The following is a 23,762-nucleotide window of genomic DNA, read 5'->3' as shown; positions in this document are numbered from 1 at the left end:
TCTACCTGGGTACACTGGTTTATTTTCCAGTGCACTACTTACCTACAAAATGGTTATCAAAAGTGCTACAAATAACCCTAATTAATAAAGCTTGTATATTAATATTTTAAGCGCCTGTCGGATAATCCAATGGTTATCCATTATCTATACTAGGTAGAGGAGTAGCCTAACACGGCTAGTATATATCACTTGCACTAGGGATATATGTGGTTTGTGTATGTATTGGTGCATGCAGAGCGGACTGAGATCCCATTTACCTCAGGATACGGATTACATTTTTCACTTTATTGTGGATTAGGTGAATCTTTCCTGTGCTATGGTACAATTGCCACACTCTGCCAATCAAGTGCCTCTCATACAGAAATAATGGATCCAGTGCTCCTACATAATAAGCATTGGTGACAGTCATCATAATGTAGTGCACATGGAGAAAATTGAAAGTCTCAGGTAGGATGTGACTTTTGTGGCAGTCTGTCTGACAGGCACTAGAGAAAAACGGTTTCTGCTAAATTTCTTAGAAATGGCAATGTTTTAGCAAGTCTTTAATATGTAGTGCTTGGTGTGTCCCTTTACATTTTTGACTAGAAACAAAGACAAGCTGACAATGGTGCATTCCAAAAATGTATGACCCTTCAACATTTACCAAGGAAAAACACACAGTCTAGCACAAAGCAAAACAATCAGCATCTTCATTCAGGAGATAGAGCAGGACTGGTTACATTTTACGGCCATGGTACTTTAATATTAATGTGGAGCAGAATTCCAGGTTTCCCTTTTAAAGAAACACACACTCTCTCTGACAGGGTATGGAGGTGGAGCCAAGCAAACTGTGGAAAAAAAACAAAAAACGCCATAACCATTAACCCCTTAAGGACCAAACTTCTGGAATAAAAGGGAATCATGACATGTCATGTGTCCTTAAAGGGTTAAACTGCTGGAAAATTTGGTCATTATTTTAATGATTTTGTAAAACTCAAATAAATACCTATCAGTAGGTCAAGAAAAAAGATAAATAAATGTAGTTTGTAAATGTCAGATATGTCGACAGATTTCGTAGTACGGTCCGTTCTAAGTGCTCCTGTTCTGCAAAATTAGAATTGGCTTTTTGACCAAAAATCTCAGCACAACTACAATGAATGCATTGCCTTATGGGTACTGCATTGGTATTTGATGATCAGAAATTTGGGATATACCCACGTGACAATGGTCCATAAGGAAATAATATTTTGAAAGTCTCAACTAGTTAATGCTTTTATAATATTACAGAGATGGTATTATGTATCAGCAGGTTGTGTAACCGAAAGAGATTAAATATGAAATAGAATGACAAATTAAAGGCCTCTAGCCAAGGATCTGGGATGAAAATGTAAATGCAAGATCATTCAGAATTGATCCTAACCCGATTACCATATAAAGCAGCGTAGCATGTTAATTTGACACGATGGTTGCACGCTTTATGCAGCAATTCCTACAAAAAAAACCAAAAACAAATGGGATGTCAGCCAGGAGATACAGTGTGACAATGAATAATACAAACAAACAAAATAAAAAATATAAATAAATAAAAAAAATGAAAAAGGCACGACAGCGTTAAGAAATTTGAAGCATCAATCTGTTTATGATCTAAGATTTATTTATGTGTCAGTGTGGCAAAGACAGGAGGATGAGATTTCTGCCTGATTGCATTTATGTAAGCAGTAGAAACATTGTTCAGTGAAGCAATACAATCAGGATGCCAATAGCATCGGAGCTGTACTCTAATTCACTCACTCAGTGCCTGAGATTATGCTTTAGCCTCAAGAAAAGCTCTTAGCTGCATCATACAAGACCATGATTAATGCAGCGGTTTTCAAACACCCCAGATGTTCTACTCTTATAAGCACATGCTTCACAACACTGCAAATAGCTAGGAGTGACTGATTACCACTTCCAGGCTTAGAAATTAAAAGAAGACTAGATTAATGTGAAAGGTCAGTAGGAAGTTCTCTGTTTTGATTATTTTAACAACGTTTCTTATACTGCATATACTTTTGTTTGCAAAATTCTAGCTTGAAAGAAGAAGCACTTTTTAAACTAAAACTATATTTGGTTTTGGTATTTTAAGAGGTTGCTTGCACATCTAGCAATGTTGGACCTCAGGAGGTCTTGCAACAAAAAACTTTAAAAGTACATCATTACTTTGGCAAAGAAAAAAAAAAGTGTATATATGCACATAGGTGATACTCGAAAAATGAGAATATTGTGCAAAAGTTAATTTCTTTCAGTAATGCAACGTAAAAGGGGAAACTAATATAGGAGATAGACGCATTACATGCAAAGCAAGATAGTTCAAGCCGTGATTTGTCATAAGTGCGATGATTATGGCTTACAGCTCATGAAAACCCCAAATCCCAAATCCCCAAATCTCAGTAAATTAGAATATTGTGAAAAGGTGCAATATTCTAGGCTCACCATGTCCCACTCTAATCAGCTAAGTAAGCCATAACAACTGCAAAGAGTTTCTGAGCCTTTAAATAGTCTCTCAGTCTGGTTCAGTAGGAATCACAATCATGGGGAAGACTGCTGACCTAACAGTTGTGCAGAAAACCATCATTGACACCCTCCATATGGAAGGAAAGCCTCAAATGTTAATTGCGAAGGAGGTTGGATGTTCCCAAAGTGCTGTATCAAAGCACATTAATAGAAAGTTATGTGGAAGGGAAAAGTGTGGAAGAAGAAGGTGCACAAGCAGCAAGGATGACCGCAGCCTGCAGAGGATTGTCAGGAAAAGGCCATTTAAAAGTGTTGGGGACTTTCACAAGGAGTGGACTGAAGCTGGAGTCAGTGCATCAAGAGCCACCACACACAGACAGATCCTGGACATGGGCTTCAGATGTCGTATTCCTTGTCAAACCGCTGCTGAACAACAAAACATCATCAGAAGCGTCTTACCTGGGCTAAAGAAAAACAGACCTTTTCTGTTGCTCAGTGGTCCAAAGTCCTCTTTTCTGATGAGAGCAACTTTTGCATCTCATTTGGAAACCAAGGACGCAGAGTCTGGATGAAGAATGGAGAGGCACACACTGCAAGATGCTTGAAGTCCAGTGTGAAGTTTCGACAGTCTGTGTTGATTTGGGGAGCAATGTCATCTGCTGGTGTTGGTCCACTGTGCTTCATTAAGTTCAGGGTCAACGCAGCCGTCTACCAGGAGATTTTGGAGCACTTCATGCTCCCTTTCGAAGATAAGCTTTATGGGGATGCTGACTTCATTTTCCAGCAGGACTTGGCACCTGCCCACACTGCCAAAAGCACCAAAGACTGGTTCAATGACCGTGGGATTACTGTGCTTGATTGGTCAGCAAACTCGCCTGACCTGAACCCCATAGATAATCTAGGGGGCATTGCCAAGAGAAAGATGAGAGACATGAGACCGAACAATGCAGAAGGCCGCTATTGAAGCATCCTGGTCTTCCATAACACCTCAGCAGTGCCACAGGCTGATAGCTTCCATGCCACGTCGCATTGAGGCAGTAATTGCTGCAAAGGGGAACCAAACCAAGTACTGAGTCCATATGCATGCTTATACTTTTCAGAGGTCTGATATTGTTCTATGTACACTCCTTGTTTTATTGATTGCATGCCAGTGGCGGATCCAATTGCCCCCCCGAGATTCTCCCCTGCCGGCTAATGCAGGGCTGGCATTGCCCAAGCGCCAGGCCTGCAATGTGCCTGCGGACCGGAGGGGAGATCAAAGTTCTCCCTCTCCGGTCCGCAGGCACGGTGCTGGCAGCCGGCAGGGGAGGGAGAGAGGACCCGGGAGCTCAGCCTGCAGCTCCTCCGGGTCCTCCTCTTGCGAGATTTGGAGCGTTGTCGCTGTAACCATGGCAACGCTCCAAATCTCGCGAGAGTGAACTCTAGCCCTGTAGCTCACCACCACTGGGACCACCAGGGAATCCCCACCAGACCACCAGAGACTAAGAAATGCCCCCCCTCCTCCCAGTAAAGGTAAGAAGGGAGGGGGGACATGAATATATTAATTTTAATTAAATTTAAAAAAAAGCCTCCCTACCCTACTTACCCCCCATACACACACTACACACACTGCCCCAGAAACACTGCCCCCCATACACACTACCCCATACACACACTGCCCCCCATACACACACTACACCCATAAACACACTACACATACTGCCCCACAAACACTGCCCCCATACACACACTGCACACACTGCCCCATATACACACCGCCCCAAACACACACTGCCACCGCTCACATACACACTGCCACCGCTCACATACACACTGCCACCGCTCACATACACACTGCCACCGCTCACATACACACTGCCACCGCTCACACACACTGCAACCCTAACATACACTGCCACCCTCACGCACACTGCACCTTTCACACACACTTCACCCCTAACACATACCACTGCTCCTATGTCCAATATCCCAGCAGACCCCAGGTAAGTTGTCAAACGGTTCTTAAACGGTTTGACTACTTACTCTGGGATGGGATCCTGGCACTACTGGCGCCATAACTACTACACTGAGCTGTAGTGGTTATTGTGCCTGGATTATTTCTTTAAATAATCTACAAGTGCCCCTCCCGAGATCAGGTTCTGGATCCGCCACTGTTGCATGTAATATTCTAATTTACTGAGATTGTGGATTTGGGGTTTTCATGAGCTGTAAGCCATAATCATCGCACTTATGACAAATCACGGCTTGAGCTATCTTGCTTTGCATGTAATGAGTCGCTCTCATATATTAGTTTCCCCTTTTACGTTGCATTATTGAAATAAATGAACTTTTGCACGATATTCTAAATCTTCGATTATCGTGTGTGTGTGTGTGTGTGTGTGTGTGTGTGTGTGTGTGTGTGTGTGTGTGTGTGTGTGTGTGTGTGTGTGTGTGTGTGTGTGTGTGTGTGTGTGTGTGTGTGTGTGTGTGTGTGTGTGTGTGTGTGTGTGTGTGTGTGTAAAAAAAAACAAAAAAACTTTTTCTGAACTTGCCATCAGCGTGTCACACTAGAATGAGATTTTCCATACATATTCCAAGCTTCAAGGTCATGTTTTGGTGATATTGTGCCCACTGTGGCATAATCTTCCAGTTTTTAGCTTACAGGAGTGGAATTGGTCTTTCACCAATATCGCCCATCAGTTTCAAAGTGAGACACATTCTGAGATGTCTTGTGCCCTGATGTTTGTAAATCATGATAGATAGGGGTGTATAGTGCATCAGAGAAAAATGACTGAATTTGGCAAAGTTTCAATCCAAAAATGGTTTTACCCAAACCAAATAGAATCATATTTTTCTAGGCAAGAGCTTACTTGAAGTGGCAGAGACACTTTTCCAAAATGCAGAACACAAACACAGGCTCACACAAACACACACAAAACCAAACAAAAAGAACAAACTCTACAATGAACTGTTCGATATTGAGTTGCACAAAACTCAGTGACTATGACTGGAACATTAATAAAATATAGGTCAATGTAAAACACACATCGATTCGTGTTGAAGTGCTTTCATGTGACAGGTCAGCTGTGAGCTCTAGAACATGTCCGGACAGTAGATTTGATATACTGTATATTTGCTTTTGTATTACACAGCCATGTTACAGTGATGCCTCCCAACCCAGGCATTTCCTATTAAGTGTTAGTAGGTGTGTAACGGTTTAGAAAAAAATGCCCCTCTCTGTCTCATTAGAAATTTAGCATTATAGTTTAAAGCAGCAAAATGGATTGGTTGTGTAGGACTTACCCAAGAGGGTTTGTCTTGAAATGGCAGGCGGTTAAATTCATCCTATATATGAGGTTCTAAAAACACAGAGTAAACACTGCTCTGTACATTGTTACTGTCTACGGGTTGTCAAGGCATATTCTAAATGTGTCAATATCAATAAGGTAACCCACTACGGAGAGTTCAAGACTATACTACCATAATAGCATAGAAAGGGATAGCAGCGTATTACTGGTCCTTCGAATGGACAGGCTTAATGCAGGGAATATAGAACGTGTCTTTAGCAGGGTCAAAAAAATAGGCCAAGGTCAGAAATTTCAGAGATACACAAGAACACAATGCCAGGCTGGGTCTAGTAGTACAGGGATCAGGATAGATCAAACAAGCGAGTTGGTGTACCAGAGAAACACAATGGACAATGCTGTTGGCATTCAGAGAGAAACCACGACAGGGCAAAGACACTGGGCAGAGTGGAGCCTAATATAGGTCTGGAACCTACAGCCATGTCAACGTCATTCCTGTGCACCCAAAACAAGCATGTGTTTCAGCGCTAGAGTAATGGAGGGTTGGTACTGTTAGAAATTTGACGCGGAGATGTCTGGTTTCAAAAGAACACGTGGGAGCAGCATTCCATGTTAAAATTGGCGGACGTCTTGGGCAGGTCAGGATCAGAGTTCTGATTGGAGTCAACACTACCACAACTATAGCACACATTGGAAAATAGACTCACCTAGGTGTCAATGTTTTGTGTAAAATAAATAAAAAAAAAATAATAAAATATTGATGTAATTATAAAAAGTGTAGAGGAGCAAACAGCCACAGGTAACCATACAACATGGATATTTTAGGATTCACAAGTATTGCCGGGACTTTAGTCATATAAAAGGACAGGCCACGCTTCATTGCAAAGTAACGTACTGCATTGCAGGTGGGGAGATGGAAATCTCTCCCCTAACTGGACCATATTAAGAACCTGCAATAACGCATCCAGTACCACCTGACACCTTATGGGCTCCAACAGCACACACGACAGGATATGAAGTGATAGCATATTTTCTTTTTGCGGTACATGTGGGAAACGGTCAGCAGTTCTTGAGAAAGTTAAATAAGCCCAACTGGCTGATTTACATTCTGGAAAGGGAAGAGGTGCAAAGAATGTGGTGGAAATACAGAGTAAATCACTTCCTGGTTTGAGAAGCTCATTGCAGAATCCACCACAACCTGGTGTTTTCCAAGAAACACAGGAAAGACATTCAGAAACAGACTTTAGTGGCAGAGAACTGAAAGCCCCATCAAGTCTGCCCATATTAAATCTAATTAGCTCTTGGTTAGCCTGGGAATGTTAATCTAATTGCTTTTGCATAAACTCTCTGTATAATGCATTATAAAACACAAAAAGCACACCGTTTTTTTTTTGTTTTGTTTTTTAAAAGACAAAATAAATCCACGCAACATAAAAATACTTCAACTTACATGTCACATCGTACCCTTCCAATCAGGTACCCAGACAGAGAGATTGCTGGACATTTGTAAAGCAGCAGGTAGGAGACACTACCACTACTGCAGGCTTATTTCCAATATCAGGGCAGGATTTTGGGTGCTACTCACAGGAGGCTACATCTATCTAAAATAAAATATCATAGTGATCCATTTTTAAAACTTACCGATCACTGCGGCAAACAGTATTTCTTGTTCTCCGTTGTGTGCGTGAAATTGTGGCTGCAATAAAATTGAAAGATGTGACAACGCTGAGCCGAACAAATCCTGTGAGACCATCCCGTTCCATAAATAAATACATGTGCAGGCACTGCAGAAGGCTGGGTTTAGGGATAATCAATTTCCCCATGCTATCTGGAGGCTGTTGTCTTTCGTCTAAATGCCATATAACATTTCATTGCACTCATTAAACGACCACCAGTGACAATATTTCAAGGCAAGAAAATATAAATATGCTATACACACACCTTCTTTGATAGGGCAGCTGTAACCCTGCATTCCTGAGACTATCTAGCAATTGATATTAGTTTGGATTCTGTAAAAAATATATCCTCTAACCATCTCAGTGCCCTGCACCAGCAATCAGAAGAAAAAAAAAAAAATATATATATATATATATATATATAAATGAATAGGATTCAGGGACGAATAGTATTGAACAGAATCTGGATGAACTATTTTAATCTATCATTTAATTTAATTTTTCTTATTTTACCTTCATACACTGACTAGACAGTGAATATGATTTCTATTTACAATAGTGGAGAAAGTGAGGCATGGTAAATATCACTTGCACAGATTAGTGTGTAAAAGAAAATAATTATTGTATATATGTGATGTCAACCAACATGTCAAGAGTTGTCATTATTCCTTATCGTCAAGTTCTTTTTACATTTTACGAGTACATGCCTCCCATTTGCTTTCTGGGTAACGTACAAATACTTGTATGTATCGTCTCTGTCTTCCTGTACTCCTCTACAATGTAAATGTAAAACAGCATAAAAAAAAAAAGTGTCACATAATAGATGGTATATGACCCCCAAATGTGCCCTTAATATTTCATCCAGTGGGTGCAATTACTCTCCTGAGATTTGTGGTGTTCACTGACCTAACAAAATGTAGCATACATTTACTGACAATGTACAAACAGACATTTGCCATCCTCATCTGGGGGTTCGGCAATGTAATAAAAGCTTATTTATTTTGTTTATACTGCTGCACATGGTCCAAATAGAATTTCACCTGTGATGTGTCAATACTGTTTGAAGGAATATTTATGTTTAGCAGCCACTGATAAAAGGAGCTGAGACACGTTAATGGAGCCCGACAACCCACAGTGACTGATTTTGGGGACATTTGTTAGTTGTCATTAACGTAGCTCCATCCACTACAATCTGTGGAATGCAACAGGTTGCACAAACAATCCTGGAATTCTGGTAGAGTTTAAAAGGTTTTACAGCAATATAGTGTACATTCAGGAGGTATACATTCTCAGTTAGTCTAGCTATGAACTAAATTAACAAGACTGGCCAACTGCCAGATATTGCAGTGTGAGGATGACAGGCCAAGCAGTCTACAAAGAATTCTTCCAGGCACAGGATTATACAACGCTAGCAGAATGTGGGAAATAATTAGTGCAAGGATGTATTTTTAGTTATTGAAGTATATAGAAATATTCAGAATGAGCAGATCCCTTATTGGGCACGTTGCTGAGTGTTCCTGTTTGTCATGAGTTTCGTTTTATAGTTCCATCCCACAGTGTGGTGGAATCTCGGTAAAAATAAATTTAGTAGGCCGAGATTACCACGTGGCATGTGTACGTGCATATGCTGACGTATCGATCAGTTGGTTGCACGAGGCAAGATACGATCAGTAGTGTACGGAGCATGTGCAAGAATACAGGATGTAGTATTCCCCTCCTCCATTGTGCTGGACAGGCCATGCGGTCAAACAGGAAGTTAATTCTTATTTGTGTTGATTGGTTAAGAGAATGTGCGGGTGGAGCTTAATATGGGAGGAGTTATGTGCCTATATAAGGAGCCTGCACTATTGTCCGGGGCTCAGAATTTGCTGTATTTTGGTGACGCTAGTCCCTCTGAGTCCCGATCGGTGATCCAATAAAGAATCTCTTCCTTCCTGAAGAAACCTGTGTCCATCTCTCTGTGCTTGGCTTCCGTCAGTTTCTCCGGTATCATTTGGTGCATTGGCCGGGAAGCTCATCGTTCAACGGTAGCTGAGAGGCAGAGGCGTGAGACGGTCTATCTTTGCCCACGTTCTCTACGGCTGCACCCCTGAACTTCTGCGTGGACCTCCCTTCGTCTCAGCGCCACTGGTCTGTTGTCCAGGAGATCATCGGCCTCTACGTGAGAAGTGCTGGGGTGTCCCCGTCGATGAGTGTGAACTCAGGTTCAGGAACGAGGAGGTAAGACAACTGCTGTTTTAGACGGCAGGACCCACTAGGGGTATACTGATTGTGCGGTAGGCCCAAAGGGGTTTTGAATCTGTGTATCTGCCCCCTCTGTCGGAGGGAAGGAGCGAAGGCGCACCGCTCGATCGAACGCTCTTTAGTCAGACCGTTTGATTCTGTTAGTCAGGCGGGGCTCTGGTGTAAATAGCCCTAGCCGGACACCGGTGTCTTGTCTAGACTAGCGTTCTAGGGTGTATATTTTGTTCGCTAGGTCGGAGGGACCGGGAGACTAAGCGGCGTCTGTGTAAATTCGGTTCGCTAGCTCTCAATCTATCTGGGCTAAGTGGGAAGGCGTGTAAATTTGGAACCCACTAGACTTTTGATAGTGCGACTAAGAGGCGTCTGTGTAAATTCGGTCCTCTAGCTCGCTATATATGTGGTGATTGGGCAGTGTGGCTAACCAAAACGTATGTAGATTGTTTTTAGGTAGTCCATTCAAGGTACTGGCCAATAGTTTAGTTGGGAATTGTAAATGTGTTAACGATTGTTTAGTAAAGTGTATATCTTGTTAGATAGCGCGAGCTCAGCCGTCTAGCGAGAGTGTTAATAGTGTGTTGCTGTATTATAGTGCACGGTACCATAATCCTGTATATTTACTGACACTGTATATAAGTACTAATCACTGTCGTCCATTGCATGTTTAACACCATAACCACTAATAATTGTATTGTGACCTTAACTTGTGCTTTGACCTATGCTAACCGTACTGTAACCGCTATTTGTAAAAGACGATGTTACTGGGGTGTGTTATAGACGGGTAATTCGTATATAGAGAATTATAGCGTGGGTGACTGTATAGTTACGCCAAAGGGCATAATATTGATTATATAGTGACTGGTGTAACAGCTGTGTGTGTACGGGAATTCCCTGAGTGTTTATTGTTATTGTGTACGTTTCACTTGGTAACCGTACCACGTGGTGCTGTTGCCAGAGGAAACGGGTGTGACTGTTGAATAGTACGCGTGTATAGTATTCGTTGTCAACGACGTTCCATTGTTAAGTATGGGTGCGTCGCAGTCAACGATTCCGGATCCCTTAGGTTGTATGGTGAAGAATTTTAAAAAGGGATTCAAAACTTGTGATTTTGGGGTTAAGATGTCTCCTGTACGTTTGGTCACTTTGTGTACTAGGGAGTGGCCCACTTTGGTTGCGGCATGGCCGCCACGTGGCAGTTTGGATCCAACTCTGGTACAGCGCTTACACGTGGCTGTATCAGGTAGGCCTGAACTTTACGGCCAGTTTCCTTATATTGACTGTTGGAGACAGGCCGTAAATGACTCGCCAAAATGGCTTCAGACATGCCACGAGGAGCAGTGTCGCCTCATGGTAGCTAGGACTTGTTTGTCCACTAGGACTGGTGTTAGGCCCATTTTGGACACGCCCCCTGAGTCCGAGATCCCTTTACCGCCCCCTTACTTTCCGTTAAGAGGAAGTGACGCAAATGCAGGAAGTCCTGCAACCCTCCCCTCATTACCCCCATCCACTTCCGCTTCCTCCTCCAGTACAGGATCCACCCCCCCTCGTACTAAATCTCCCCTTCCGGAATCAGAACCAACCCCCATTAAATCCGAATATCCTGATTTGGCGCCACTTCAGACTTCCGGTCAAGCTTCATCTAGCTCGACTCGAAGTGTTTTATTTACAACCTTTTCCCAAAACCAAGCTCCCACATCCCCATACCCTATTTCTCCCCGACTGGAACCCATGACTGACGCCCCTCCACGTAGCCCCATACAGACCCGACAACTGACCGGTACCCAACAATTAAAGCACTATCAGATGCCTCTCCACCTGAATCCTGGGTCAGCCTATATCGATGCCGCAGGTCAAATGGCACACGCTGACCCTGTCTTCGTATATGTCCCATTCACTACAACCGATCTTTTAAACTGGAAGACCCACAATTCCTCGTATACTGAGAAACCACAAGCTATGACTGATCTGTTCACCTCAATAGTACAGACACATAATCCGACATGGGCTGATTGCCAGCAGTTATTAATGACATTGTTCAATAATGAGGAAAGGACAAGAATTAATCAAGCAGCCATTAAAGCACTAGAGGATAGAGCCCGTGCTTTGAACCAAGCTAATCCAGCAGCATGGGCCGCAACACACTATCCCAACACCGATCCCGATTGGAACGTAAACGGTGCTGATATGGTCCAACTCAGAGCCTATAGAGACGCTATAATTGCTGGCATGAAAGCCGGAGGAAAGAAAGCTATTAATATGTCGAAGACAGTTGAGGTGATTCAGAAAAGCGATGAAGCGCCCAGTGTCTTTTATGACCGATTATTGGAGGCATACCGCTTGTATACCCCCTTTAATCCGGAAGACGCAGATAATTCCCGAATGGTGAACTCCGCCTTTGTCAGCCAAGCTTACGGAGATATTAAGCGCAAGCTACAAAAGTTAGAAGGGTTTGCAGGTATGTCAATCACCCAACTAATGGAGGTAGCGAATAAGGTTTATATGAATAGGGAAACAGAAAGCAAGAAAGAGGAAGAGCGCAAGATGCGTAAAAAGGCTGATATGCTAGCGGTAGCGATCGCAGGCGTAGATAGACGGGGCCCAGATAGAGGCGATAGTAAGTGGAATGAGGAACCTCTAAGTAGAAATCAGTGCGCTTACTGTAAGGAAGAAGGGCATTGGAGAAATGAGTGTCCGCGAAGAGAACAGTCTGAGAGAGACAGACCTAGGACAGGTTACGGAAACTTTAGAGGCAGAACGAGAGGTAGAGGAGGCCCCGGAGGGAGTAATGGTAATAGAGGGAGTAATGGGAACAGAGGAAGTGTTAGGGAAGACAGGTATTTTCCAGCAGCGCAAAGGTCCCGCGATAGAGAAGGTAGGGACTTTGTAGGATTGGCTGACACGGTCATGGAGGACTATTGATACCGACCGGGCTCCATCCCCCTTGGTCGAGCGGAGCCTATGGTCGATGTATCAATAGGGGGAAAAAGGAGTGCGTTCATGATCGACACTGGTGCTGAACATTCAGTGGTGACTAATCTAGTTGCTCCTCCATCTGGAAGGACTATTACTGTGATAGGAGCAACTGGAAGAAGTGCTGAAAAACCGGTTCTTAAAAGTCGACTCTGTACATTGGGAGGCCACGTAGTAAAACATCAATTCCTTTATATGCCTGAATGTCCAGTCCAATTGCTGGGACGTGATATGCTATCCAAATTACAAGCGCAGATTACGTTCCTACCAAATGGAACAACATCCTTAAAGTTTAATGGACCTTCAGGTATTATGACTTTATCCGTACCAAAGGAAGAAGAGTGGCGACTTTATACAGCGTTGACTATCCAAAACCCTAGGAGTGATGAATCCTTATTCAACATACCAGGAGTTTGGGCAGAGAACAACCCACCAGGACTGGCCCGCAATATTCCACCTATTAAAATTGAACTAAAACTTGGGGTTTATCCAGTGAGCCTACGACAATACCACATCCCGCAGAAGGCTAAGAAGAACATCCAATCTTATCTGGATAAGTTCATACGGTATGGTATCCTAAAATTCTGTACTTCCCCCTGGAACACCCCATTGCTGCCTGTTCAAAAGCCCGGTACAGATGAGTATCGACCTGTGCAGGACTTGAGAGCAGTCAATGATGCGGTTGTTAGTATACATCCAGTCGTGCCCAATCCATATAACCTGCTCGCTTTAATTCCGGGCGGGGCTACTTACTTCACAGTCTTAGATCTCAAAGATGCCTTCTTTTGCCTCCGAATTGCCGCAGAAAGTCAATGTATTTTCGCTTTCCAATGGGAAAACGCTGTAACGGGCTCAAAACGCCAAATGACCTGGACAAGACTGCCCCAAGGGTTTAAAAATTCACCTACCCTATTTGGTTCAGCTCTAAGCCAAGATCTACTGGATTTCGAGTCCATCCCAGGAGAGTGTGTATTGTTACAATATGTAGATGACTTGTTGATAGCAGCAGTTATCAACAAGTGGAAGTAATGGATGAAGTATTTTCAAGTAGACCAGATCTTCGTGATTTTCCCATCCAGAACCCCGATGTCCAATATTACACCGACGGCAGTAGTTATGTGAAAGAAGGGATCCGCTATGCAGGATATGCAGTAACAACAATAGACAAGGTGATAGAAGCTCGGCCACTGGCGAAAGGAACATCAGCACAAAAGGCAGAATTAATAGCACTAACACGAGCGTTACAATTGGCTGAAGGTTTAAGAGTGAACATCTATACGGACTCTAAGTATGCGTTTTTAACCACTCATGCCCACGGAGCTTTGTATAAAGAAAGAGGACTACTGAATTCAGAAGGCAAAGAAATCAAGTATGCAGCTGAAATCCTACAACTATTGGAAGCAGTGTGGGAACCGAAAGAAGTCGGTATCATACATTGTCGAGCGCATCTGAGAGGAGATGGTGATGTGACCAAGGGAAATCGGATGGCAGACAGTTCAGCTAAGCGTGCCGCTGAATCAGGAAGACAGGAGTATGTGGGGCATATAGCTGCTCTTATACCAACTCCACTGTCTCAATGGACTCCAGTTTATACAGCTCAAGAAGAGGAGTGGTTAAAGACTGAACCGGGAAAGTATTTGTTGAACAAGTGGTATCAGCTAGAAGATGGAAGAATAGTCATACCAGCATCACTAGCGGTAGAAATTGTCCAAAATTATTATTGGGAGAAGGAATTAACCGGCAGCGGGTTGTAGAGTTGGGTAAGACTATGGAGGAGGTACAGAAATGGGTACAAGATAGATTACCTGTGAATATTTATCCCCCAGTTCATAGTTACCATCCAGGAGATCAAGTGTGGATTAAAGAGTGGAATAATGTACCGTTAGGGCCCAAGTGGAGAGGTCCTTATGTTGTTCTTTTGTCTACCCCTACAGCGATAAAAGTAGCCGAAGTGACTCCGTGGATACATCACTCCAGGGTTAAACCAGCAGCAGTCGATTCTTGGCAAGTTACAGCAGATCCAGAGAATCCCTGCAAGATCCGGTTAAAACGCACTACTCAGTCGGAGTAACGAGGAATCGTGTGGATTACAAATTTTATTGTTACAGGGATTTGGTGAAGTGAGTGTTTTAGACGGCCATAATAAAGCCTGTCCGCTCACCAGCACATAGTATATAAGCCAGGAAAGTCTCGAAGGGACACCTGTGAAGACTAGCAGAACTCCATTCCCTGCAGCCCTTACATCCTGGAAGCTGAGGTGCCTTCGCACGGACGAAGACTGAGGATGACGGCGAAAGATGTGTTTTTGATAGTGTTTATTTATATGTGTTTTTATATTCAGGAAGGTAGAGGTACCGACACTCCTAGCTGTGAGGTATGCATTAAGACTACGAGAACAGGTAACCATATTTCCCAAACCCTAATCTGGCATTCACAATACGAGTGTAAAGGAGATGTATCGAGATGTAGATACCTAAATATAGACTATAGTGTGTGCCATTTAGGAGTAGGAGAACCTAAGTGCTTCAGTCCAGAGTATCAACCTCGTACAATTTGGTTGACTCTCAGGAATGGAGATCCTCAGGGGACCCTAATTAATAAGACGGTGTTAGAATCCGTACATTCTTCGGGTGTTCTGCTATTTGATGCATGTAAGGCGATATCAAGTGGTAGAAAGCCGTGGAATGTATGTGGGGATCTTAGATGGGAGAGGACGTATGGGTCTAATGATAAATATATTTGTCCCAGTAGTAAAAATAAATATGTGAGTCCTAGATGCCCAAATAGAGAGTATAACTTTTGCCCATATTGGTCTTGTGTGGGGTGGGCAACTTGGGGACAGACAGTAGACAAGGACATGATAGTGACTAAGTTGCCGACTAGCCCATATTGTAAGTCTATGGAATGCAACCCAGTCCATATACTTATTAATAACCCCGACAAGTTCTTAGACAAGTATGGAAATTTATTTGGGTTTCAGATATACGGGACGGGTTTAGATCCTGGGACAGTATTATTTATAGGGATAGAGACTGATACGGTATCCTCCCAAACTCATCAAGTATATCATTCCTTTTACGAAGAGATGAGTATAGATAATAAGATCCCCCATAACGCTAAAAACCTGTTCATCGATTTAGCCGAAAGTATTGCCGGTAGTCTTAATGTTACCAACTGCTATGTGTGTGGAGGTACTAACATGGGAGACCAATGGCCTTGGGAAGCAAAGGAGGTAATGTCCGGTTCTGAGGCAGTTGACCAACTAATATCTACACAAGCCGATTATCATATGAGTGTTAGAGGTAAATCTGAGTGGAGATTAAAGACCTCGATCATAGATTATGTTTGCATAGCAAGGAAAGGAATAATGTATAATACTTCTGTAGGAGAATTAACTTGTCTAGGGCAAAAAGCTTATGATGATGATACTAAAAATACAACTTGGTGGTCGGCTTCAAATGTCTCAGAACCATCTAACCCGTTTGCTAGATATGCCAATTTAAAGGATGTGTGGTTTGATCTATCCATCACATCTACCTGGAGAGCCCCAGCAAATTTGTACTGGATCTGTGGTAAGAAAGCCTATTCGGAGTTGCCACAGGACTGGGAAGGGGCATGTGTGTTGGGTATGCTCAAACCATCCTTCTTCTTGTTGCCTATTGAAACAGGTGAGACTTTAGGTGTTAAAGTATATGATGTGAATCATAGGAAGAAAAGGGGACCCATGGAGATAGGCGCCTGGGAAGATAATGAATGGCCTCCCCAGCGTATTATAGATTATTATGGGCCAGCCACGTGGGCAGAAGATGGTACCTTTGGTTATAGAACCCCTATTTATATGCTCAAACGTATTATAAGATTACAGGCGGTGGTTGAGATTATTACTAACGAAACATCACAAGCGCTCAATCTTCTAGCGAAGCATAATACCAGGATGAGGACAGCAGTCTACCAGAATAGATTAGCCTTGGATTACCTTTTGGCAGTAGAGGGAGGTGTATGTGGGAAGTTTAACCTAAGCAATTGCTGTCTTCAAATAGATGACGAAGGGCAAGCAATAGCTGAGCTTACTAGCCATATGGTTAAACTAGCGCATGTGCCTACTCAGGTATGGAAAGGGTATAATCCAAGTAGTTGGTTTGGTAGCTGGTATGAGTGGTTTGGAGGGCTTAAGGCAGTGGTAGGTGGAGTCCTACTGATTTTAATGTTGTGTCTACTCCTACCGTGTCTTATACCCTTAGTAGTTAGATCTGTGCAAAGCCTGATAGAAAATATAGCAGAGAGAAAGGCTGCTGCACAGATAATGGCAATATATAACTATAAGGCTCTAGATCAGGGAGAACCAATGCAGGAAGATGAATGTTGAAGATTCGCATCATAAATAAGTCTGGTCTGGTTCAAGGTAACTTGCGGTGTAAGCAAACTAAGGTTAAGTGATGCCTCAAGTAATTGTAAAATATCAAGAGGCATCAAAGGGGGGAATGTGGTGGAATCTCGGTAAAAATAAATTTAGTAGGCCGAGATTACCACGTGGCATGTGTACGTGCATATGCTGACGTATCGATCAGTTGGTTGCACGAGGCAAGATACGATCAGTAGTGTACGGAGCATGTGCAAGAATACAGGATGTAGTATTCCCCTCCTCCATTGTGCTGGACAGGCCATGCGGTCAAACAGGAAGTTAATTCTTATTTGTGTTGATTGGTTAAGAGAATGTGCGGGTGGAGCTTAATATGGGAGGAGTTATGTGCCTATATAAGGAGCCTGCACTATTGTCCGGGGCTCAGAATTTGCTGTATTTTGGTGACGCTAGTCCCTCTGAGTCCCGATCGGTGATCCAATAAAGAATCTCTTCCTTCCTGAAGAAACCTGTGTCCATCTCTCTGTGCTTGGCTTCCGTCAGTTTCTCCGGTATCAACAGCACTGCTGAAATGGTTGGCAATTCATGAATACATTTTTTTTTTTTTAATAAATTCAAAATAATAATATTAATATATATGTATTGGAGGTTGTATAAGTCCAGTAGACAAGCATTTAGGCATTATATATATATATATAAAACACATAAACACACACACACACACACACACGACAGCCTTATTCTGCTCTACACACACACACACACACGCAAAACAGAACATATTTATAAATAACATTTATATGTTGCACAATATCCAGTATGACTTTCCAAACAGCATATTTGCATTAATTTTGTGATTTATGTAGGTTTGCAGATCAACAGATTTGCAAGAACACATTATATATTTAAACCAGGGTTATTACATTTCCTTTCAAAGCGAATATTACGATCTCCAACACACATTTTACTGTCGACAGGGCGCAGACTCCTGAAGAACAAATATTCTAATAAAGCACTGCTTGATAATAAAAATCGGCTCCACGGTCTCCTTTAGGATGATTAGTTCCTACTTTCTGCAAGCTAATTACTCAATTAGAGCCATATAATATGAGGCATGGGGAATTAAAACGATTATCCCGTGGGTATTCCTTGTAGTACAGTCTCCTATAGGACAAAATGGAATCATCAGGCTACAGACTGAGCAGCAGAACCTGGCTGTGTATACAAGAGTCAAAAGGGAAAAAATAAGGTTCTGAGACTGATTTTTTTTTAGAACTATGCCTTTAATTTATTTAGTAGTCTAGTTATAGGTTTGGAGGTACAGGATTTGGGCACAGGCAAAAGTGGAAATGGAAGGTCAGCCTGGCTTACATACATCTGCCAAAGCATACAGGTAGGCACAGTTTCCTGGTGTTTCCCCAAAATCAAGACCCCCAGGGAACAAATCCAAATTTTAGACTCCTGACCCCCTAAAAATCGGGAGGATAGGTTGGCCTGTTATGAAACACGTGCACAGATATTTGGATTTCCAAATTTACGTAAAACACAGCCGATCAGGAAGCTTTTTGTTATAGCCACAGCTAGAATATCTTAGTCTAAATTTTGCCATTTGGATTTCAGTCTGCTAGAATTGAGGGGATATTCACTAAAGTGGGAATTGTTGGCGATTCAAGCTGATTTTCAAAGTTTAGATCATGAGAACTGCATTGGAAGAAATCTCCAGGTCATGTTTCCATTTTGACAATTCTTTAGCCAAAATGTGAAATGTAATATTAATTCCTGACAATTCACACCCAAATAACCCTGAATTAATCAGCCACAGACCTCCTTCCTCTTTCTCACGTAGGTTACTATTTTGGGGTGTTTTCGCTTTATGTTTACCAGTTTCCTCCCACCACCCTGCTCTTTTTTAACCTGGGTTTAATGCAGTGATTTTGGCACTTTTTGTAAAGGAGACAGTAACGGATACAGGTAGACAGACAGGGTTTTCTCCTACTACTTGTTTTGTACTGAAGGAACACAGCTGCTGAATAACTTTTATGGTTATTGAAGGAACCTTATATGGTTCATTAAAGAAGGAAGTTGGATTTGTTTATACAGTCACTATATTAATGGTGCATATCATGTATGTTTTAGAACAATGCATTTAAACAAAGTCAGAAATAAAGTGAATTGCGTTGCAGTTTATCACGTCTGACTTGTTACATGTAATGCATTTAGCCACGGAATAACTGATCCATTTAAAGGCTTTTTCCAAACATCACAGCTTGCTGTATTGGTTATGGTGTTAGGAGTTGCCTGAACCGGTTCCAGTTAACTGGGTCTCTGCCAGGCGATGAGCCTCTGACTTCTCCGGAGCTGCAGAAGCCAGACGCCGATGCATTTCATTAGGCGAGGGAGAGCGTCAGATGACTCCTTTAGACAATAAATGCAGTTGTATGCAAAACAAATTTGCACTACATTAAGATTAGCCAGGCGGGAACTTCAGTTACATTTCCGACAGCAGAAAGGGTCAATCTCAGGATGTGCAGTATTTAACAAAGACTCTAGGCACTTTGTACACTTCATGTCAATAAAGTGGTTATGGTGCTTGGATTAACACTAATTTATGGAGTTTACTTTATAGATGGCAGTAAAAACCATAGCAGGTATCCAATTCAAGGACATCAGCCTGGAGTACAAAAACAAAACAAAAAAACAAAAAAACACACAACCAAACAAATTTTTTTTTTACAAAAATCCCTCAGTTGTCATTTCCCTTACCTTTAATGACATCTTGATTAACCCACATATACCATTGCTTAGAGAAGACTTCCACAATCTGTGCAGAACAATCTGATATTTATTCTGATACAGGGATATAAAAAACATGATATTGCTAACCTGTTTGAGATTTGAACTGGGCTAGGTAGGCTATTATTCTAAGAGAAATGGCTATAATTCTATAGGTTTATACAGGGCGGGACAAAATTCCAAATAGGGTTTGAGGAGTCACTAAGTTTATTAATTAAGTCAACTTCAATATCACAATAGAATAATGTTTTATGTTATGTAATACAAGGCTAGGATTGCTTGTGTGTATATTGTAAATAATATTTTAGAACTCCAGGTTACACTATGTTACTGGTCTATGGAATAAACCACAAGCGATTTAACAGAAAACTCTCCCATTAGAATAGACACCATCAATAACTCATTGGAAAGCAAGCACTGATACACAATGTCTTATGTCACAAACAATGCCATAGTTATCTTCAGGATTTATGTCAAGGTCCCATGGCAGTGACTTCTGGTGTCTTTAGATTAGGGTTGTCCAAGGAGCAGATGTTAGATTTTAACATGGCCCCAGACAATCAAAAAAAAATCCATAACAACAATACTACAGACAACATTGCTGATAAACTAGTCAACCCCAATGTGAGACATTCTGAAATATAAAGCCAATCCGTGTCTGAAAAGAGTTTAACAATGAAACCACTATATAGCAAAGCAGTGTTCTACAAGTACTTCTACAGCCATCAAAAACAGGTTTCAGGGGCTCTATTACAAGCAGATTAAAAGAGCCCAGTGACGACAAACCTGAGAGTCCTGTTCTGTGGTTTTTCTAATTCTATCTACATATTGTAGTAGCTAGACATGTGCAATTCGTTTCGGTCTGAATTTAAATTCGACCGAATTTTGGCAATTCGGACGCTTCCGAATGTCCAAATTTCGGAAGTGCCGAAGTGCTTCGGATTTCTGAAAAGTGGCAAAACAGGAGAGAGAGGGAAAATTAAGGGAATGATGACAGGAATCTAACCCTACCCATACCACTAAGCCCAACCCCCAATGGGTTAGGGTATTGCCGAAGTCCCGAACTGAATTTTTACATCCCAAGTACTAGCAAATGTACAGATAAATCGCTAAAATAAACATTCCAAGCACCAGAACTTTTGCAGGTTACTGGATTGATTATGGTGCTGGGAGGCTATGGCTGTTTTCCATACATATTTAAAAAAAGATTTTTCAGGGGATTGACAAAAACCAGAGAATTGCATAAAACCAGTAAATCCACCAACTTACATAAGGAGAAAGTTCCAGTTTCTCATTATCTGTCCAGATACCCATGAACGGTAATACAGGAAGATTCGACCATCCCTTATCTCAGTTGACCCTTGTGGCAACACAAAATTAAAATGAAGAGATGGGCTTGGGCAACCAGTGTATCCTCTGGAGTTTGACAGCTTGGAAACAATCTGACAAAAACTGGAGATTGAGCTCCCTAATCACTACAATAAGCTGTGACGGTTCATGGTACTTTGAGTGTCCCTTTAAAAAGGGTAAAATGCTTATGTTAGCATGTTACAGCACGCACACAACTACCAACGTGGGTCCACATTACTGCAGACTGTGAAGCCCCTGCCCTACGTGAAAAGTTGCATTAGGTTTATCATATATTATATACACACACACACACACACAAAATGCTGGCTCAGTCATTTCTAAGTTTTGTGGATGAGCACCCCCCACCCCCCATTGGAGTTACTTGCTTCAGCCAGTTGCATTGTGTTCTCAGAAGTGTTCACCACATTAAGTGCACACATTATAATAAACGTCCTAAGCACCTCTATTACTCATATGTTGGGATTGCAATGAGTGCACAGAATTCGAATAGACTGTAAAGCTCTACCTCGCATTACTCACAATACACCCTGTGGTGTAAAAATATGAATTTACTTTCTACTTCCTTTTGTGAATACTAAACCCGAGTCAAACCTGCACAATGCAGCCGCTAGTGTATTGCCGCTAACCTGATTTCCCCTCAATTTGCTTACTTACATACCTGGTCTGTGTCAGAAAAAAATATATAAAAAATAAATGAAAAGATCTATAAAAGGTATATGCATGGTTTCACTAAAATTTACATAGTATGCCCTGTTAAAGAAAACATTACCTGCCTATATCTTGCCCAATGCTTAATATCAGTTTGATGCTTACAGTCATATTACACAAAAGCCTTTCTGTATAGTTCAGCTAAATTCTGTTTTACGTGCACAAATGATGTTACAACACCCAAGAACTGTAAGGACGAGATAAGAAAACCCTGAGTTGGAGAACTTGCAGAGAATTCTATTGGACAAACTGCATCACTGGGATATCTGCATAACGTATAAGAAACAGCTTTTTATCTGATTATTTGCGCGCCAGCTAAATAACATTGAAAGTGCTAAAACCTCTGTCACTTTGTTTTGTAATTTTGCTTATCTGTTCAATAATAATATTTTAATTTGGACCAGTTGTTTCATGTGATTTTATTATCCTCAACATTTTGGTGCCGAACCTGGGGAGGGGAAAGCGACCAGTGGACGGAACCAGGCCTGGAAACTGAGGACAGGAGACCAACCGGCGCCTCTAATAGGTGAGAACCTTTGTATCTCAATTGCTCTCCCTTCCTCTGATTCCTAAACCCTCTGTCCCCTGTCTTAAGTACAAACCTCCCATGAACCTGAAACAACTGTTTTATGTTTTAACATCTTTTGTTATGAATGTGTGAGTGAGTGAGGATACTGGTGCATAAAACCCACCGTATCAGTATGCAAGAGGTCCTTTACGGCGTATGATTGAAACTGCCTCAAGACGCACCTCTATGGAGAATGCCTATGGGGGCAGTGATGTGCTAAGTAAGAGGACCCTATCATCCTCAGACACAAAAGTTTCTATCTCTCGGAGTTTGTCAAGTAAATTGTAACTAACCATAGTCTGCACAGCAAAGGGACAAAAAAAATCATAGAAGGTTCAGTGTGGGTTGATGCAGAGTTTTTACCAAGTGTGCCTTGGTCTGTAAGTGCAAAGTCTTTGGGTACCCCCTGTGCTCTGCCTTTGGACATCGTCGGCTTTTGTCGGCTTCAGTCCACTGCTGCTATTGGGTACAGGGCTACTCCCAGAGAACGAGAGCGACCCTGATCTCTGATCACCTCTCGGCTTTGTTTCTAAGCAACCCTGGTCGCGCTGGTTTGAGCCTGTACTCTCCCATGCTAAAGGGCATGCCCCAGAGCTGTAGCAGACTTGTCTCCCATGAATAATCAGACTGTTGAGTCAAGCCTCCAAGGGTGGTTTGACATTGATGATATAAGAGGTAAGGACTTTTGGGGATCTACGGCATGCTGGTTGTCATTTGGTTCTGTTGGAAAATTCGTAGAGACGAACAGCGGGGATTTTCAGGGTGGGACTTTCCCTGACAGCCACAGCCACAGTGTTGCTAAGAATCGAGAGAGAAGGGTAAGAGTCCCCTCCATCATAGCCGGGCTATGGGAAACGATCTTAGCAAGGGTGATACTGCATCACCCTCAAGTAAAGGACGTCCAAAGAGTCCTCCTACCCCACAGGAGAGTATGAATAAGAAATATGGCTGTGGGTCAGCCGGCATCTGCCAAAGTGGAGCAAGCTGACTAAGAGAATGGATTTTGGGATCCCCAAAGGGGGAACCTTTGAATTATCCCGCTGGGAAAATCTCAACAAAAAATTTCAAGCTAAAATTAGTAGAACCAAATGAGAAAGCAGCATGGTGTAGATGGACTGTAGAATCCTATCAAAGACAGCAGAAGGCCCAAGGTATTTTTACTGTAGAGACTAAGATAGCATCAGTGAGAACAGAGGAGAGGAGAGTCAGTCTGAGTCAGAAAGGAAAGAGGCAAAACAGATAGAGCAGCTTGCAAGCTCACTTGTGGAGCATGCCGTGGACAATACAGAGACCCCGAGAGACCTAGGGGCCACACGAAA

General features: G+C 42.2%; 1 protein-coding gene across 2 annotated transcripts in view; it reads right to left on the bottom strand.

Annotated features, from left to right (window-relative positions):
* Positions 1-23,762, bottom strand: part of PAG1 (phosphoprotein membrane anchor with glycosphingolipid microdomains 1) — an 84,848-nt gene that overhangs the window by 38,421 nt on the left and 22,665 nt on the right. Inside the window, exons 2-3 of one of the 2 annotated variants that reach the window (XM_063450357.1) lie at positions 7,398-7,452; positions 1,408-1,468 (exon numbers count right to left, since the gene is read on the bottom strand). The exons of the other annotated variant lie outside the window; for it this stretch is intronic. The gene's annotated coding sequence lies outside the window, so the exon portion shown is untranslated. The remainder of the gene's footprint in view (positions 1-1,407; positions 1,469-7,397; positions 7,453-23,762) is intronic. 2 annotated transcript variants of the gene reach the window in all.

This window comes from Pelobates fuscus, chromosome 4, assembly GCF_036172605.1.
Source record: "Pelobates fuscus isolate aPelFus1 chromosome 4, aPelFus1.pri, whole genome shotgun sequence".
NCBI lineage: Eukaryota > Metazoa > Chordata > Amphibia > Anura > Pelobatidae > Pelobates > Pelobates fuscus.
This window is presented reverse-complemented; position numbering and strand designations above follow the sequence as displayed.